The 20,396-nt window shown below is 42.9% G+C and overlaps 1 long non-coding RNA gene across 3 annotated transcripts in view; it reads right to left on the bottom strand.

Annotated features, from left to right (window-relative positions):
* LOC310756441 overlaps positions 1-19,851 on the bottom strand; it is a 56,436-nt gene extending 36,585 nt beyond the window's left edge. The window contains exon 1 of one of the 3 annotated variants that reach the window (XR_014544876.1): positions 19,570-19,851. This is a non-coding gene — a long non-coding RNA (uncharacterized lncRNA). The remainder of the gene's footprint in view (positions 1-19,569) is intronic. The other 2 variants (XR_014544877.1, XR_014544878.1) reach the window with 2 other exon arrangements.
* Between the last annotated feature and the right edge of the window lie 545 nt (positions 19,852-20,396).

Here is a 20,396-nt window from a genome sequence, read left to right as displayed (position 1 = left end):
TTGGTAAAGGGCTTAAAATTAAAAAGTTAATCAGATTCAAAGTTATAATTTTCATCCCACATCTAAAACAAAATTCTTACATAATTTTGGCCTCTTTTCTAAAAATAAAAGATAATAGTAAACATGGAAAATAAAATATAAGCATGGAAAAATAAAAACATGGAAATAGACAAATATTTCAGAATAAAGGGAAGGAAAAGTTATAAAGTCTCCAAGAAAACACTTAATTTGAGGAAATAAAAAAAGGCATTTTCAACATTAATTTTTATGGAGCCCTAAACTTATTATTTGGGGATTAAATTACTTTTCTGGCCAATTTTTCATCCAGGTTTACTTAAGATACACATACTGAGTGACCCGCTGGGAAGAGCTAATAATGGGCAGCTGTGTTAGAAAAATAGAACAAGGAGTCAGCATGACTGCCACTAGCTGAAAATCTTTAGCATGGACAAGCTATTGTTCAATGTGAAATGCACACAGTCGCATGCAGAGCGAAATCAACCTGCTTTCAAACCTCCATTCTCTCTCCTTTCACCAGTGATTGCTGAAGCCCCCAAACCAACCATTTAGCAGCTTTAGAGGTAATGCCATTTTCCTGCAAACTAGAGCTGTCCATGAAAGCATCTCTCCACTTAAGAATTGTATAGATAATGCAATAAAAAAATCACAGCAGGTTCTAAAAATAAATTAGCTAGCAATAAATCATTTGTTTGATAAAGTCAACGGAGGCATGGGCTGCAGCAATTCTTAATGCTTTTTGGATGCAGAACAGGGATTATTTTGTTTCTCCTGACACCAGCCTCCGATAGGCCATTGCAAGTCCCAGTTAACAGATGGTGGAAAGCCAACAGCATATCCAGGTGGTGGATCTAACGTCAGGGATGAAGAATAATGTTTCAACGTGTTCAGCCCCCACTATCCAAACATGAGTGAACACTGAGAAAACAATTACTGCCTTTCTCCCAAGATTATCTCCTGTGCGCCGGCTACACAGTACCTAACCAAAGGTATGAGCAGCTGCCTTTTAATATAAAATTTAATAAAAAATAATGAAAATATAGTATAAGCAGCTGTCATACTAAGGCGCCACGAGTGAATCCATGTTCAGAACTACTGCTGACATGAATCTTCCTTGATTATCTTGTTCCTCTGCAGCAAAAGGAGCAGCTATAGAGCAAGCTGTGTTTGCAAAACGGGTTTTCACTGTAGACTATTATTTTATTTATTGAATTTGTTAGTTGCTTTATCTTGCCCACAGAGCCTAGGGCTTGCCGATCAGAAGGTCGGCGGTTCGAATCCCCACGACTAGGGGAGCTCCTGTTGCTCGGTCCCTGCTCCTGCCAACCTAGCAGTTCGAAAGCACGTCAAAGTGCAAGTAGATACACTGGTACCTCGGGTTACAGACGCTTCAGGTTACAGATGCTTCAGGTTACAAACTCCGCTAACCCAGAAATAGTACCTCGGGTTAAGAACTTTGCTTCAGGATGAGACCAGAAATCGTATGGTGGCAGCATGGCAACAGCGGGAAGCCCCATTAGCTAAAGTGGTGCTTCAGGTTAAGAACAGTTTCAGGTTAAGAACGGACCTCCAGAACGAATTAGGTACGTAACCAGAGGTACCACTGTACATAGGTACCGCTCTGGCGGGAAGGTAAATGGCGTTTCCATGCACTGCTCTGGTTCGCCAGAAGCAGCTTAGTCAGGCTGGCCACATGACCCGGAAGCTGTCTGCAGACAACCGCCGGCTCCCTCTGCCAGTAAAGCAAGATGAGCACCGCAACCCCAGAGTCATCCGCGACTGGACTTAACGGTCAGGGTCCCTTTACCTTTACTTATCTTGCCCAGGGAAACCCAAAGCAGCCATCAAGATACATTAAAACCAAGAGGAAAAAGAAATACAGTCGTACCTTGGAAGTTGAACGGAATCCGTTCCGGAAGTCCGTTCAATTTCTAAAAAGTTCGAAAACCTAATCACAGCTTCTGATTGGCTGCAGGAATGTCCTTTAGAAGCCTCTGAAGCCCTGTCAGATGTTCAGGTTCCAAAAGAACGTTCACAAACCGGAACACTCACTTCCAGGTTTGTGGCGTTCAGGAGTCAAAACATACGAGTTCCAAGGTGTTTGACAACCAAGGTACGACTGTATCTTAAAACCATCCCGCCCACTTCTAAAAGGCCAGAGTTAAATTAAAGCCAAAGGCCTGACTATAAAGATAAGTTTTTGCCTGGCACCTACAGAGATATATAATGATGGTGCCAGGCAAACATCTCTGAGGAGAGCATTCCCCAAACAGGGAGCCACTGCAGAAAATGCTGCTCTCCAGACCTCTTGTGAAGTGGGCACATGATGAAGAGCCTCAGATGATGAAGGATCAGGGTCCAAAGCTGAAGGAAGGCACTCTGCACCACCCAGACCACCTAAGCCTCAAGCAACAGCAATGGATCCAGCTGCATACCTGCTCCTTCAGAGGGAGTGTAACCTCATCAAAAGCAGACAAGCCCTCATCCATCTGGTCTAGGGAACCACCTAGTAACAGTGCCTCAGTCTTATTTGGATTGAGCTTCAGTTTGTTGGCTCTCATCCAGTCCATTAGCGAGGCAAGACAACAGTCCAGCACATTCACTGCCTCACCTGCAGATGTAAAGGAGAGCTGTGTGTCATCAGCATATTGCTGGCAACGTATTCCAAACTTCCGGATAACCCCATTCAGTGGTTTCATGCAGATGTTAAACAGAATGGGAGATAAAAGTGAACCCCAAGGAATCAGACTCTGAAAGCTCCATGGGGCCGAACAGCACTCCGCAAGCAGCATCCTCTGAAAATGACCATCCAAGTAGGACCAGAACCACTACAAAGTGGTGCTGCCCACCTCTAACACAGACATCCAGAAGGATGCCTTGTCAATGGTATCAAAAGCCACTGAGAGGTCAAGGAAAACTGACAGGAACACATTTTCCCTGTCTCTCTCCCAACAGAGGTCATCAAACAGGGCAGCCTAACCCCTGTCTGAAATAGATCTAGAATCAGCTTCCTCCAAGAGTGCCTGCATCCAGTCTGCAACTGCCCACTGCAACCTTGCCCAAGAAAGGGAGGTTGGCAACCACCCATTAATCACTCAAGATTTTCCAAATCCAGGCAGGGTTTCTTAAGGAGTGACTTTACCACTGCCTCCTTCAAGCAGGCAGGGACCACCCCCTCTCACAAGGAGGCATTAATCACCTCCCTGGCCCAGCCAGCTGTCCCCTCCTTGAGAGATTTTATCAGCCAAGAGGGGCAAGGGTCCAGAGAACCAGTGGTCACCCTGTCCGATCCAAGCACCTTGTCCAGATCTCTGAGCCTCATCCAACACAACAGGACTAGACAGTGCTCAGGACACTCAGTGCTCAGATTAATCTGCTATAACAACAGAATCAAGATGGAAGTGATTTTATCCTCAAAATGCTTTGTAAACAAGTGACAGCAAACTACTGCTGGTTCCTCCCCTCCTTCAGAGTAGACTGCAAGAGGCCCCTCACTACATGGAAAAGCTCTGCTGTGCGGCATAGTGAGAATGCATGAAGGCAGCAAAGTATGTCTTCTAAGTAGGCTCAATAATAAGCACTCAGTAGTGTGTTTGCATTTGTCTAGAGCAGGCATAGGCAAACTCCAGCCCTCCAGATGTTTGGGACTACAATTCCCATCATCCCTAGCTAACAGGACCAGTGGTCAGGGATGATGGGAATTGTGGTCCCATCATCCCTGCGGGCTGCAGTTTGCCTATGCCTGGTCTAGAGCAGGAGTTGTCAACCTGGTCCCTACCGCCCACTAGTGGGTGTTTCAGGATTCTAGGTGGGTGGTAGGGGGTTCTACGGCACAAGCTGAATCCTCCTTCCATCAAGCACTGTTTCGCGGTAAGGAAATTTTACCATGAAGAAAGAAGCATTAGTGGGCGGTAGGTATAAAAAGGTTGACTACCCACGGTCTAGAGTTTTTCTCCACTTGCATTCAAGCCATCTCCCTCCATTGAGATGAATGGAAGTTTACATGCCAAGGATCTCAGTGCACACACACACATCTAGGCCATTTGGCAATAGCAACCAAGATTCACAGCTACTGAATCCTAAATCCTTGTCTTGTTCTACAAAGTTGAGAAACTATCACTTCTGGCCACTTTTCTTTAGTTATAAAAATTTGTGATGCATCTGTTAGTGTCCAAAGTTTCAATCCTTTCACCACTTGGTTTTATTTTCAAGAAAGGTAATTAAAAATACATTCGATCATCTATCAGCCCTGTCTGTTGTAAAATAATCAGTTGCTAGCCTGGCAATAAGGGTTGTGCAGAAATGGAAACAAGCTTCACAATGATGGAAGCTGATGGTTTACGAAGTCACTGAATGAGAACTGATTATTGATTTGCTATCCTCCTAACAACATCAGTGTCAAGTGATAATGTACTGTACCACTTGCTTCAGAGTAAATAGCAATTTTTATATTAGACCCTTTCTTGCAAATTGGCTGCTCGCAGGGAAAGCAAAATATACAGCCATCTGAGTATCTTGAAGCAGTACACGAACTGCATTGAGAGAATGCCAGCAAAGCACAGAAACATTGTTGCTGGTGTTTAAAATTCGAGCTTTTCCCATAAACTCCAAATCAAAAGCTTGAGAATTCTAATCCTCCAGTTGCACAGCACAGAGAATGCCCTCTTGTTTTCCAATTTGTGTCTGCATGCTATTGTTTTGCCGGAGATTATCCAGTTTGTTATAAACAAACTCAGAATGGCTGCTATTATTATTCAAGAATGCTTAATTATGGGAACTGTGGCCTACAGATTCTGGTTAAAATATAGCTATTAGATGGAATCCAATTGGTGCCCCTATGCAAGAAAGGAATTTTGATCCAGGAGGTGGCTTTCTTTGCCAATTCACTCTTTCCCCACAAATCCTCGCACGACCTGCCACCCTCTTCTGGTGGGTCCAATAATCTGGACATATTTGGAGGGTGCATAGGAAGTAGGACTGAAAGCAAAAATTGCCTCCCCTTTCCTTCTGTTAGCAGACACTTCAACCACATCAAAAGTCCTCCTGTGAGTCCATGTTAGGGACAGAAGGTTCTCAGTTTCTCATTTTTCCAATCGTAAATTTAGTACCCCACACTTCCACAGCAGTTTGCATGTTGTTTTTTAAATCGTCACAAAAAAATCTTCAGCATTTTAATGCGAATTTCTTCTAATAAACACATTTTTATGCAGCTTGAGTAATGTAAGACATTGTTGCTAGCAATTTCCCCTAATATAATGAGTTTTTGTATGTTATTTTCACTATTAATTTTAATGTGGACTTTCCACTAATATGTGTTTTTGTAGTATTGTTTGAAGAACTCCGTTGCACAATTCAGAATTTGAAGGGTGGCTGTGATCTGAATCAAAATTTTCCCCTACTGTACAAGGCACTGATTAAATTACTGCTCCCAGATTTTTCTTTTTATATTGTTTACATTTTCATCTTGCTTTTCCTGAAAGGAGCTCAGGGAAGTGCATGTTGTCTTCCTAATTTTTCAGAAAAGTGCTGGGAGGTGGGCCAGGCTAAGAATGACTGGAGCCAGGGCTATTTTTCTAGAAAAACAGGTGCCAGAACTCACCATGAACGCCTTTTTTCCTGCTAGAATGGCAATGGCATCCACCTGAGGTGCTGGAAGTGAGTTTGGGTGAGTTCCTCCTGAAAAAAAATCCCTGACTAGCTCAGGTTTACTCAGTAACTTTTGTGGCTAAGTGGACATTAGAAGCTGGTTCTCCCTAGTCCTATTCAACATTCTATACCAGGGATGTCCAACGGGTAGATCGTGATCTACCAGTAGACTGGCGGGGTGCCCCAGGTAAATCGCGGGATGAGAAAAAGTGCTCATGGAAAAGCAGCTCCTCTACCTTTGCTTCCCCAAAAAAGCGACTCTCTCCTCTCTCCTCCCAAAAAAGCTCAACAACTCTGGGCAAATCTCCCCCCAGTTAGTTGCCACCTTGGGTAGATCACTGCCAGGTTTTTTTATGCTGGGAGTAGATGGCAGTCTCTTGGGAGTTGGACGTGCCTGTTCTATACCATACAGATGTCCTCTTTTAAAAAGCTAAGACAATCCCTGTGGAAACTGAAAGAGACAAGCCCTCTGTATATGTTGCTTGTGTCTGTGGCATAACCATGTCCAAACCAGAACTGGAGCCATGCTTTTTGCTCTGCCCCCATCAGATCTTCTTTAGCAGCTGCACATGGGTGTCTATATGTAAAGCCCAATATGCAAACTCCTGCCCATGTGTAGGAGTCCTGCAGGATCAGGACACCATCACACGCAAACCCTATATGTGAGCAGGAGCTTCTACACACATGCACCGTTTTGCTTTGGGCTTTCTGTACACAACATGGAGTTGTTAAAGAAAGAGGATTTGATATTGGGAGGCGGCACTATGAACACATCTCTGTTCCAGCTTGTAATGTACACATAAAGTTAACATACTGTGTGATGGTACCGTCAGTAGAGCATAAGACTCTTAATCTCAAGGTTCTGGGTTCAAGCCCCACACTGGGCAAAAAGATTCCTGCGTTGCAGGGGGTTGGACTAGATGACCCTTGTGGTCCCTTCCAACTCTACAATTCTATGATTCTATGCTACTGCAGAAACGTACAATTTGAAAGTGGTTACATAATTCTCAAACACCCATGAATGGAGTTCTCCTGACAACCATGTTGAGCAATCCTAAACTAGAACTTTTAAAGCACCCTCTGATTATTTGTAGCACGTCGTTGTTGTTGTTGTATGTCTCACTTATTACATAATAACTGCAAACTCAGATGGTTGAGAACCTATCAAGTTGGAAGCAACAAATCCACCACCAAATAAGATGTTACATACACAAGGGAGGTAAAAGGAGCCAAGTTCAATAGAAAAATATCCCTATGCTCAGCAGTCTCCAGGAGCTATGGAACGATGAGTATCAGCTGGAAAAGAAAAAACAGAAAGGGGGGGAGGAAGTAAGAAGTGAATTGGCTTCCTTTAAACTCCTGACAGCTAATCCTTATGGCTAAAAAGAACCGCCAATTGTCCTTCAGAGGGATTAGAAACTGGTAGATTCTGCCTCCTTTGTGGTCATTCACAGCTTTGCAGTGTCTGGTGAAAGGCTGTGGACAGCATTTATGGGGACTACCACTCCCATTAGCCATACCCAGCATAGTCAGTGGTCAGCGATGATGGGAAGGCTAGTCTAACAACTTCTGAGGAGGTAGAATTTAATGCCCATCATCATCAATGAACTTGCCGTTCAGTGCATCATACAATGCAGAACTCCTGACACTGCAAAGGGTGGCTTTAATGAGCCAGACTGTTTTGAGCTCTTGTCAGAGGAGCTTTTTCCACCACTGATGTGTTCTGCAGTTTTTGCAGCCTACCTCCTCTTCTGGCTCTTGGGTGGTGGGAATTGCTTCTGTTCTATTTGACCTGAGTCAGTCCAGACAATTATTATCCTCCATAAGCTACTGAGCCACTGTGCAATTGCATATGATGGTGGTATTGTTCCAGCAGTGCACATCCTCAGCTTCTACGCTTTGCCATGGAAGTGCAGCATAAATCCCAGTGACACCATGGGCTCATGGTAGAAATTACAGGGGCAGGCCTTGGATTATGATTGGAGAGGCAAACACGTGCACCAGGCTATTCCATGGTTTTAATTTTAGTTGTTACCTTTCTGAGGGCTAAAAAAATACTTAAAACAACAACAGCAACAACACATGCACAAGGGATGCTAAGACTAAACTACATTGCAGCTTTGAGGAACGAAAGGGCTATGTATCAATGAGACCAATTGCGCATCCACACCAAGTTCTATTGTGTATTTACTGCATATTTGAGGCTGGTTTGAGGTGTCATCCACATGTTTCCCTCATGCAGCATCCACCTCACAGTTGATTTTACAGTCAATTTAGATTTCTCTGATCCTGGTAAAATTCTAAGAGATCAAACCCTAATTTACAGTTAGATGCTTACCAAATACACCAGGCATAGGCAAACTCGGCCCTCCAGATGTTTTGGGACTACAACTCCCTTCACCCCTAGCTAACAGGACCAGTGGTCAGGGATGATGGGAGTTATTGTCCCAAAACATCTGGAGGGCCAAGTTTGCCTATGCCTGAAATACACACTTGCATTTTGTATTGCCTTACCTAATTACATGCCCCTAGACATCAATGGGGATGCGGGTGGCGCTGTGGGTTAAACCACTGAGCCTAGGACTTGCCGATCAGAAGGTCGGCGGTTCAAATCCCCGCGACGGGGTGAGCTCCCGTTGCTTGGTCCCTGCTCCTGCAACCTAGCACTTCGAAAGCACGTCAAAGTGCAAGTAGATAAATAGGTAAATGGCGTTTCTGTGCACTGCTCTGGTTCGCCAGAAGCGGCTTAGTCATGCTGGCCACATGTACGCCGGCCCCCTTGGCCACTAAAGCGAGATGAGCGCCGCAACCCCAGAGTCAGCCACGACTGGACCTAATGGTCAGGGGTCCCTTTACCTTTACCATCAATGCTTCCTGCATTCCCTGGCTTCTCAATTCTTTTCATCTCACTTCTGTAGCGTTGCATCAACTTCCAGCTGCCCAGTGTAATTATTACATTAATTGGAACCTGCTGTGAATGCACAAACTCATTCCTGCTTACTGAAAGGCGGGTGCCCCCACCCCACCATTTCCAAAGAAGTGGATGTATACGATTGCAGCCCTTGGATTCTCAGTGAGAGCATGCTCCTTGGCCCAGAAAAGGTTAAATGAAGCAAATGAGATGGTTTCCAAGAGAGGAAGGAAATGGGGGGCAGGGATCCTCCAGAGCAAAGGCCCTTCCTCATCCAGCCTTGGAGACAAGCTGGATGCAAAGAGGGACCCCAAATCTTATTTAGGAGTGAGGCTAACTTGAGATCCTGCCCATATGTGGACTTGCCCAAAGCACAGATAAAAAATGTTCAGAGCATAATCAAACAGCAGCTATGAGCCTCACTAGCCTGATTTGTTGAATTCCGGCCTTGCAAATGCAAAAGTGGGCATTAGCTCAAAATATGTCTCATTATTAATTACGAAGAGAGTGAGAAGGTCAGGGTAAGGGTGACTTAAGTCGTAATAGCAAAAATCTGTATTACGAGTCCATTATTAGTGAGCATCAGCCCTGCCAGCTAAAATATTCCAAATGCCACAACCAACCAAGCCAATCTCCATAGCCACTTCCATGCAAATTAAGCTGTTATGCGTACTTCTTTTAATTTCCTTAACACTTGGGGTTTCTTCAGTGGATTGCACCCTCAGATAATCAGCATCTGGATAATGGGATTTTATTGAGATTTTATTACTATTACCTGTTATTTAGCAGCTTTTCTTTGCTTCTGCTTTGTATATTGTCTTCATTATAATGAAGCTTTTCAGAAAGAATACAGGCTTTCAGGATGACATTTCTCTATGATTTATGCACTAGATATGCCTCATGACGAACAAGTGTTTCCTTTGTTGCAGAGTCTTCACAAGTCATTTCATTTAATTTCAGTCATTTTTCCTGTCAGCAAAGTAGTTTAGAATGAAACTGGGCTACATTTGAAGAGGGGAACAAACACTGCCTGAAAGAACACGTCTGTACAAAAACCTGATGCAAACTGAACCAGTCCAGAGAGCCTTATGCATAATAGTGCTTACTAATCTCTCATCACCACACTTTCCTCCTGGGATCAAGTAACTGGGTAAACACTCTGAGATGTCATCAATTGCAGCACCCATCACAATTTGTGGGTCAAGGATGGAAGCAGGGGGTAACCTTGTCTCACAAAAGGTGGCATCCAACTGAACAGTTCGGCAGCACAAGCACTTGGGGGTACGCAATGGAACTAACTTTCCCTCTCATCTCCCTGCACACCCCCTAAAAATGTTCTGGGGGTTCAATGCAAATTTATGGAGTGCACAAGGGAGAGGATATGGAAGGGAAGTTGCATTAGTGCAAAGTTACTTACATATAAAAATCAGTATCAATTCAATTTCCTTCTGACACATCCTTCCTCTTATTCTCTGGGATCTCACCCAGGGTCCAAACAAACTCTCAGCTCACCTGCAAACATCTCACAATGAGAAGGGTTCCGGGAAACAGCAGCCATCTTTCTAGTCTGCTGTCTCTAGGCTTGTTTTTTAAGGGCAATCCCAAGGTGGATGCCCACAGCTGTGTCCCATTCAGCTGCACTCTCCACACCCAGTCCCAGGTGCAGCAGGTTTGTTGAGTTTTGCTTTAAATAAATGGGAGAAATGGACTCACTTTTATTTCCACAGCCTGAATTACAAGCAGACTACCATGAAGAAGAAAAACGGAGTCTAAATTGTAAATAATGCTCATGGCTGTTTATGCTAACTTATTTCCCTTTATCTATATAGGGTATCCATGTCTAATAAGATTTTGTGAAACCTGCTGCAGCCGAAAAAGCAATATTCTGAAAAACAGTTGTTAGGAGTAAGAGAGAGAGCTTGTGTAAGAAGGCTTTCTCAAGTGCCACAACACCCAAAATTCCTTAGACGATGTTGGCCAGGCTTCCTCAACCTCAGCCCTCCAGATGTTTTGAGACTACAATTCCCATCATCCCTGACCACTGGTCCTGCTAGCTAGGGATCATGGGAGTTGTAGGCAAAAAACATCTGGAGGGCCAAGGTTGAAAAAGCCTGATGTTGGCATTTCTTATGAGTAGACCAGAGAAACCAGCAGCAGAAGGGAGGGAGAAGCAACAGCAAACTGAGATCCTGGGATCAACAGGAGCCAGTCCTGCTGATAGAACTGACAAAGCTCAAAGTGTATCATTATGAAAACCAGCCTGTTTACATCCTTTGTCAGGCAAAAGAATGCCTATAGCTTTGTAATGGCTCCTTAAGGAAGCTAAATCCTAGAAAATGGGAGGCTTTTATGGAATATTCCAAGTAAGAGCAGGGATGGGGGGACCTGTGGCTCTCCAGGTGTTGTTAGACCCCGACGCCGATTGGCCCCAGCCAGCATAGCGAATAGTGAAGGATGATGGGAATTGGGGGGGGCTACAGGTGAAAGCTGGACCATAAAGAAGGCTGATCGCCGAAGAATTGATGCTTTTGAATTATGGTGCTGGAGGAGACTCTTGAGAGTCCCATGGACTGCAAGAAGATCAAACGCATCCATTCTTAAGGAAATCAGCCCTGAGTGCTCACTGGAAGGACAGATCGTGAAGCTGAGGCTCCAATACTTTGGCCACCTCATGAGAAGAGAAGACTCCCTGGAAAAGACCCTGATGTTGGGAAAGATTGGGGGCACAAGGAGAAGGGGACGACAGAGGACGAGATGGTTGGACAGTGTTCTCGAAGCTACCAGCATGAGTTTGACCAAACTGCGGGAGGCAGTGGAAGACAGGAGTGCCTGGCGTGCTCTGGTCCATGGGGTCACGAAGAGGGGGTCACGAAGAGTCGGACACGACTAAATGACTAAACAACAACAACAACAGGTTCCCTATTCATGGTACAGAGAAATCCATCTGATCCCAGAGAAGATGACCCTCAACATACACACTCTAACCAATGAATTGTACGTAGGAAAAACAGACATTTTTTGGAATCAGAAACAGAAGTAGGCAGGGAGAAGGAAGGAAAGGGAGAGGGCTTATCAGCTGAAGTCACCTACTTGGATGCAGAAGCCTCTTTCTGGGGACCTGACACAGGGCAGTGGACCTGCTGCTTGAAGGAGTGTTTAAGTTGTTTGCCTCCACCTATGTTCTCTTCCCATATTTATAAATAAATCCAAATGTTACAAAATGCCACATCTCCAATGATCACTCCTCTAAAAAAGAAAAAGACACCAAACCCTGTTTACGTATTCTGTTACCTTCATTTGGCTTCCTCCTGTGCCCTCAGGTACTTGTGCACCCTTTTCTGTCAACTGGGACTTGTTAGAAAACCCAAAAGTTCTACTTAGTCTTCTTTGTTGCAGATGCTCTTGGCAGCCATCTGCTAATGTTGGCTATTATTCTCAAGCGCAGCTGAAGTATAAAGCTAACAGAATGCACACAAAGCATTTAGTCAGGTCATGAAAACCCTGGCTGGAGATTGTATCTCTTCATCAGGCATTGGTGCAAAACTACATGAAGCGCCATAGCAGATCGCCCCTTCCCCCTCTGTCTGTAAGTAAGGAGAAAGTGATGGAAAAGTCCTTGAATATGTGTGCGTGTGTGTGTCCGTCCACCTGCCTTAATGTGTGTATCTGCCAGCCGGCCTGTATATCTTCCTCTGCTGAAGGTGTGTGCATGCACCTTCTTGACTACATGTGCCAATGTCTACACATCTGCCTGCCTGTACTCTGAGAGTGTGCTTGTGTCCAACCATCTGACCCCCCGAGAGCTGACTCTCAATGTGGCCATCAAGTCAAAAAAGGTCATCCATCCCACTCCACTCTTTACTCTGTAGGCCGACTGGCATGTTCTCTCCCTCCTGCTCGTTCGTTCGGGAACTTCAAAAGCTTTCTCCAATCCAAACATCACAGCGACCAATACCAAGAAGCATCAGCACACTTAGGAACTTGCAGAGTATTGGCAGTTTGCGTAACAGACCCAATAGCACAGCATCTTGGCTAATCTACTTTATTTACATATAATACACTTGAAGCATTTGACTTAGCTCGTTCCTCTTTCTCATCAGTCAGCAAAGGGAAAGAACAAAGGACAATAATCCTACATTCCGGAACATAGTAACACAAAACATCCTGTCTCCGTCACTTCCCACACTGTGGAATGAAAACATACACTGTCATGTGATAACAACAATCCCATGACTGCAAACACGGAACAAAAATCCTAACAGGTATCACTGGGAATCTTCAGAAGTTGAGCACCAGTTGCACGCAGCCTACCACTACACATGCAGAACTATGTACTAAGATAAATTTCAATCCGTGTGCATAAGCAACACAGATAAATCTTTTGCTGAATTGGGGCAAAAGAAGACAAGTTTTAGCAAAGTCATCTATTAAACGAAGGTGAGAATATCAAGGCCATACTGCCCATCAGTTTCTATAATAATGGCTTATTGTGGATAGCTTCTTAACCTGGATAAAAGCCAGCTACCACTGGACCTACATTGCAATGGTTGACACACTGATCTTGAAAATAATAGCACCTATGGTACTGAACTGCCATATTTTAACCTGAAGATAGACCTTTTTGACTAGATGAAGTTGCAGTGATCGCCCTGTTCTCATTGTTTCCCAACAGGGAAGGTACAATTGCAGAAATCCTTGCAATCCTGTGCTGACATGCGTATCCTTCCAGCACTAGTCAGTCACTGAAGTGCAATCCTGAGGTGTATTATTTGGAGGAAATTAAGCACTGCGGTTGTGTGCATGAGCTGCGTCTCAGTTCAGCGACAATTCAAAATTGTTATAGGGCATGTTCTCCTGACTACTTCAGTATGTTAAGTTCCTTTCAAAATACACAATCAAACCTCGAGAGAATTGTCTGCGTGTTGTGTGCTGCTGTTCCTGTTTGAATCGACTCTCTGCTCTGAGCCAGCACCTTTTGTTTTCCCATGGCCATTGCTAACAGCCAGAAGGCTAAGCACAATCCCATGAAACATTATACTGACAGCCTTGGCCTCAAGGTGTTTCACAGTGTGTGATCTACATGCAGCATGCAAATCTTGTTTAATTAAACCATTGACTCTCAGTGCTAGGAACTCATAGTATGCCGGTGATTGCCATTCATGCTGTGACCTATGATTCCTTGAGGTTAATGGTTTGTTCCTAGTAGTGCACACATTTTCGAAGCTTTAATGTGGTCTGAATGGACTCGGGAGACTACAGAAAATTTGTATTTGAAAAAGCAAAAAAATGGGGGGGTGAGGGTTGAATCTTTTGATGCTAAGCGTTCAGGAGAAACCCACCTCCCCCAGCTTTCTATTTGATTATAATTATTGCATAATTTATTCACTAGTTTAAAATGGTGCATTTTTCTGATGGAACTTGGCTAAGAGAAAGGTATAGTTACATGCACCTTGCTCATATATTAGTCAGAGCTCATACAAATGATTAAACTATAATATACTTACTGATTGGATAATAACAGAACAGGGATTTTTATTTTTTTAAAGAATTTTATGAGTATTTAAATAGCTGTGGATTACAGACCAGAATGTTTGAAGGTTTTTTCCTTATATGCGCACAGCACACAGCGGTCATTAAACTCTATGTAGGAATTGCTGTGGCTCATCATGATAGGCATGTATTTGCGTGGATGAACCTATTTGAAGTGGTCTCTTGTCACACTGCAGTTCACAGATCTGTCGGCAGCCACATGAACTACACATATGGCAAATTGTGTGTTTGAGATGATAGATTACAGACATACACCTTCCCAGAGTCAAGGCCTTTCTGAATAACACCTCAATTCAAGAGGTCTTAACTTTAGTTATATGTCTTCACATAAGTAAGCCCCACTGGGCTTTCCCCCAGGTAAAGTTCTCTGAGGTTGAATCTTTAGAAGTGGAAAGCATGACTTAATTGAAACTGATAGCGTGTAACACACCTAACTTCAATAATATTGTGGGAAATAGTACATGCAACCTCATGAAGTGTGTTTATTGCTAGAGTCCTTTTTCATCTGTTTCTGAGACATCTGAAGGAGCAATTAAAAACTCCAATTTCTTAATAAATGCTATAAAATAATATTGTGTATACAGACCGCTTTTCTCCCATTTGTAATAATTCAGAACATGCTCATCTAGAGAAGATCAAACTGTGTTAATTAGTATGCAACTAATGCACGAGAAAAAATTTCTTTTGTACTGATAATGCTTTGATAAATCCCTGTGCAATTAAAATGCTTAATTCCCATCTTAAAAGTAGCTTTTTAAAGTATGAAATGTGTTTTTTTTTAAATGTACTGGGATTTATTTTAGTACAACTTACTTTTATAAATGCATCAGAAGTGTTTTCAACTACCTTCTTACGTGTTATTTATTTTTTAAATACAAATCCTTCTATTATTTTCCTTATTAAGCCATCTCACTCTAGGAGGAAGAATCAAGACATGCTCTCCTGCATATATATATACAATATATCCAAAATCCCACAATAGATGCATAGAATTTTATGGTAAAAATAGATGTTCATTACAAAACCATTCAGTGCTGTTGTATACATATTTAGCCAGACATAAGCCCCATTGTGCTTCGTAGAGCTAACTACTCGGTTTCACAATCTCCACCATTTTTGGTAAGAATTGGGAAAACCTGTTGCTTCATTTTCTGCTTCATTTACCTGCTGTTCCACAAACTGTCACTGAATATTTTGAACACTATTCCACTGAAGTAGAAGATCAGCATCACTGTTGCACCTGTTATGCATTATTATTATTATCATCCTGAATAGTGTAAAGTGAACATTGTATTCCCCATCTCTCCTTCAGCCAAACTACACATTACATTAGTTATGCATCTTTTAAAGCATACTTGGCTGACCACAGGGCAGGGTGGGTGGGTGGGTGTATGTGTTTGTTTGTTATATACATTTTTGTGTGTTTTTATATTGTAAACTGCCCTGTGATCATCTGATGAAATTCAATAAATAATAATTTAATAAAGAGAAATTTAATAAATAATAATAATGTTTAGGAAAAGCAGCCATAGAGACCCTATTCTGGAATGTGGTCCCGATCTGGACTCAGGCTCCATACCAAAGATCCCACCACCAGTCTTTTCCTCTGAAGGCTATGTTTACTACAAGCTGTACCCTTGTGGGCAAATGGCAGCAGGAAAGTGGCGCAATGCCCCAATCCAGATTGATGTACTGTTTTGCCCTAAGCAACAGAATGCAGAGTGCAGTCCTTCTTATACATCACAGGCAATTAGTTTTAACGTGTATTATTTTGGATTTCAGTTACTTGTTCTTTCCCAAATTACCTCCCCAAATCTGCCCTGCAATCATAGGCAGAAAAACACAGGGGGGCATTTCACTGAATATTTCTGAAGGTTAAATCTGGATGAGACATTTCCAGTCACTTACTGTTGAATTAAGCTCTATTGTTAATACATACTGATGGATGATGAGCTATGAAAAGGAGGACTGAAAAAATTAGGGCCCAGGCCAACTGCCTTCTTCAAAAACAGTCAAACAAAACCCAATAATATTAAAACCAGATCTACAGTTGTGGCTGAAATTCTCTACCCCATTCAGTTACTTGACCAGTTTGCAGAAGGTTCTTCAGCAGAAGAGGGAAATTTCTCAACTATTCAAGAATAACTTGAAATGTTCCAAATTTTAGCTAAAAATTCTTTGAGAAACATTGGGTCAGTCCTATATCCTCTGTCCCTCAGCCTATTATAATCCTACGATAATTATTATCTGCAAAAAGTCAATATGAATATTTTTAATTGGGAGCAGAAAATTGCATATATTCTTGGCATACAGAATCTTCCAAACAATGCTGAATCACTAAAGCCTGTGTCTTCTGCACATGTTACTTTTCTCTGTATTTCTCCTTTGTACTGCTAACTCATATTTGGCTACCACATATTGTAGGTCTTGCATTAGATATTCCACTGACTATCTTTTAATCCCAGCTTTATATGGACAAAAGTTTGTGGGCTAGCAAAACTGTTTTTGAAAGATGAAAAAAACTTTGAATGCTATTAGCTTTATATACCTACTTGGCTGCTTGCAGTTCTGACTCCCAATTGTTGAGACGTTAATGACATCCACCTAATACTTGACAGGGACCCTATGGTGTGTAAAAATAATTATTTCTCTTAATCCTGTTCAGTGGAAAGGGCTATTAATAAATGAAAGCAAACAGCTGTAAATTGTGTATTATTAAATAAAGAATAAACTATTACTAATACTCAATAGAGGATGGTTGGTGGGAAAATATCAATTTTTAAAAAAATCAGTTTGCTTAACAGAAAATGCTTAAAGGTGCAATCATGCCGTTGAAATAAAATGGCAAAACTCCTATTTATTAATCAGTTTGGATCCCAGTCATAACAACAAAATGAAGGAAGGGAAGTCCTATAAAAATCTGACAACCTATTTTACTGGATTAAGCTTTTCATGCTGGTTTTATAATTTAATACGGCACATTCCCACAAGATGCAGTGCTTCACAGCATCAGCAATGGATAGGTTGGACAGGTGCAGGACTAGCAAGCTAACACCATATGCGAGCCGATCAGCACTGTTGTAAACAAAATCTGCTCTTTTTTCCCCTTAGAGGGTATACAGAAGCCCGTAAAGAGTCCTAAAGTGGGTTCCCTATCAGTAGGAGAAAACAACAGAGGCCAACCAGGGAATATTGAGAAGCAAAGCAGCTAGTAAGCCTGATCTTTATTAAACTGTTGCAACACGGTCCTCACTCACCACATGCAGGAGGGAGGAGGAATCCCGAACCATGGATTTTTTGAAATTGCCACCCTCTAAGCTTAAGGCCACCCCCCAATACATCATATATACATCACAGAAGGGCTGGTCTACAGCAGAATCCTAAGGCAAGGATAATGGTCATTAATTGCTTGATAATAGTCTCTGATTGCATTACCTGCGCAGTCTGGCTACTCTTTTGTGATGGTGAATACTTTAGTTCCTGAATCCAGGTCACAGGCTCACTCTATTCATACACAGATACACCCTTAAGACAGGATTTGTGAGCAAAGAGACAATGGGGAGGCTTTCTCCATTTGCCTCCCTTACTGCAGAGGAACACTTGAGGTCACTGGGAAAGTCAAAATGGCTTCAGGACTGCTTTCCTGCACTGTTTCAGACCCAACTCTATTCATTATTTTCACTGCCATGATCCTACATTGTGTCGAAGGGAAACTCCCCACCGGAGTAGAAATCATATCAAACAGATGGAAAGCTCTTCAATCTGAGCAGGCTGAAAGCAATGAGTAAGGTTACCGTAACTTCAGTCATAGAGCTTCAGTATGCTGATGACAACGTAGTGTGCGCATGCTCAGAGGATGACCTCCAAAGCATCCTAAATATATTTGCAGAAGCTTATGAAAAGCTTGACCTATCACTCAACATCCAAAAAACCAAAGTGCTGCACCAACAAGTACAAAATAACCCCTCTGCAGCGCCACAAATTCAACTCAATGGTGTAACGTTGGAAAATGTTGATCACTTCTCCTACCTAGGCAGTTATCTTTCCACAAGGAACAACACTGATGCCGAAATCCAGCATCGCCTGAGCTCTGCAAGTGTAGCTTTCTTCCAATTGAAGTGCAGAGTGTTTGAGGACCAGTACATTCGCATGGAAGCCAAAATGCTTGTTTACAAAGCTATTGTACCACCAACCTTACTGTATGCTTGTGAAACATGGACCACTTATAAACGCCATCTCCAACTCCTCAAAAGATTCCATCAACTGTGTCTCCGAAAATTTTACCCATCACTTGGCAAGACAGGCGAACTAATATCAGTGTACTGGAAAGAAGATCACCAATGTTGAAGCAATGATTCTTCAACATCAACTTTGTTAGACTGGTCATGTTGCGTGGATGCCTGATGATCATCTTCCAAAGCAACTACTCTATTCTGAACTTAAAAATGGAAAGCGTAATGCTGGTGGTCAACAAAAGAGGTTTAAAGACTGTCTCAAGGCAAATCTAAAAAAATGTAGTATAAACACTGGCAACTGGGAAACACTGGCCTGCGAGCGCTCCAGTTGGAGAACAGCCTTTACCAAAGGTGTCATGGGCTTTGAAGACACTCGAACTCAGGATGCAAGGGAGAAACGTGGTAAGAGGAAGGCACGCTTGGCAAATTCACACCGTGATCAACTCCCACCCAGAAACCAATGTCCCAACTGTGGAAGGACATGTGGATCCAGAACTGGCCTCCACAGTCACTTTCAGACTCATTGTTAAAACTGTGTTAATGGAAGACAATCTTACTCGGCTACGAGTGATCGCCAAAGAAGAAGATACTTATGTATGTGTTTGCCTTGTAAATTTATTAACATTTAATTTATATATTTGAGACTTTAAATTCTTATGAAAAGAACATACAGTAAATCGCACTGAAAAGGGACTAGCACCATGTGGAGAACAAAGAGGGATAGGAGGATCCCGTTATCAATCAGGTACTGTATTCAAAGCACCATCATAAAGGCAATACCAGGACAAGGGTGTGGCTCCACCTGAAAGCATGTTAAGACCTGAGTAACTCGGAATAATTACTACTGGCTTTGTAGTATGTCCTTTTTCAGACCCCAGGACCCACTTTTAACCCAAACATGCATTTGGAGACCCATTTCTTAACCATTTACCATCTATATGCATGACAGTGTTCATGTTGTGACCCACTCCTGGGTCCTGTCAACTCTACAGGAATCCTATTAAGACACGACTGAGTAACTGTCCTCATTTTCCACAGGGGAAACTGAAAGAGGGAGGCAAGCAGCTTGGCTAAGGCCGTTTTATGAGTTCCTCCTAGATTTTAGGTTTGAACAGGAAGCTTCTTATCCCAGCCATTCCAAAGACTGGGTTTTCTTCCTAAGCGCACACCTCATTCTTACACACAGAAGGAAAACAAGCACGCTGTTACCTCAAGGAAAAGATGCACGACGACACGTTTCTTGCTTCGCTTGAACTGCAGCAAGTGGTCCCGAAGTTCTCATTTTGAGGGAAAGGATCATACCAACTAGATAGGGGGGAAGCTGAAGGAGGCACTTACCAATTCCCCCCCCCCACACACACACGCATCCTCCCTTCCTTGCCCCTCTAATCAAGCAGCTCTCAATACCCCTGAGCTAGTGCTAAATGCTGGTGTTAAATGCAAAACTGCCACTTTATCTCTGTAAGCTTCCCAGATCTCGCACCCCCCACACACATTGGGTTAATTGCTCCAGTACCATCCATGGGGTGGTCTTAAAAACTAGGGGGGCGGGGCTTCATTCTGTTTTGGACGTGGCAGGATGCAGTTTGTTCTTCGGTACTAACAGTATTCAACTAGGCTGGGAAGGAAAGGGTGCTTTTGATTACTAAAGGCTGAAAGGTGTGTGCATGTGGATGAGACCTGCAAAGCAAATCCGTGTGTGTGTTGGGCCTTTTTAGAGCAGACAGACCAGGTGCTAGAAATTAACCCAGTTCTGATTGAACACCACCTGATCAAAAGGTCTCACTTCTACCTTTTCTTATGATACCAAGGTGCTGCCCTTGTTTCTATCTCCCCTGCTTCCTTGATTTGCTGTTTCTCATAAATTCAGGCTGCTTCTCTCTGTCTTTACTTTCTGGCTTTCCTTCAGTCAGAGCAGGACATTCCGGCCTGACAGCAGTAGCAAGCTGGGAGATGCAATAGATTGTTGTTGTTGTTTAATTAACGAACTGGTTGGAGTAAGGCAGCATTGATAATTTGCTCTAGATATTTGCAGA

The sequence above is a fragment of the Podarcis filfolensis genome, assembly GCF_964270895.1.
Source record: "Podarcis filfolensis genome assembly, chromosome: 1".
Lineage (NCBI taxonomy): Eukaryota > Metazoa > Chordata > Lepidosauria > Squamata > Lacertidae > Podarcis > Podarcis filfolensis.
This window is presented reverse-complemented; position numbering and strand designations above follow the sequence as displayed.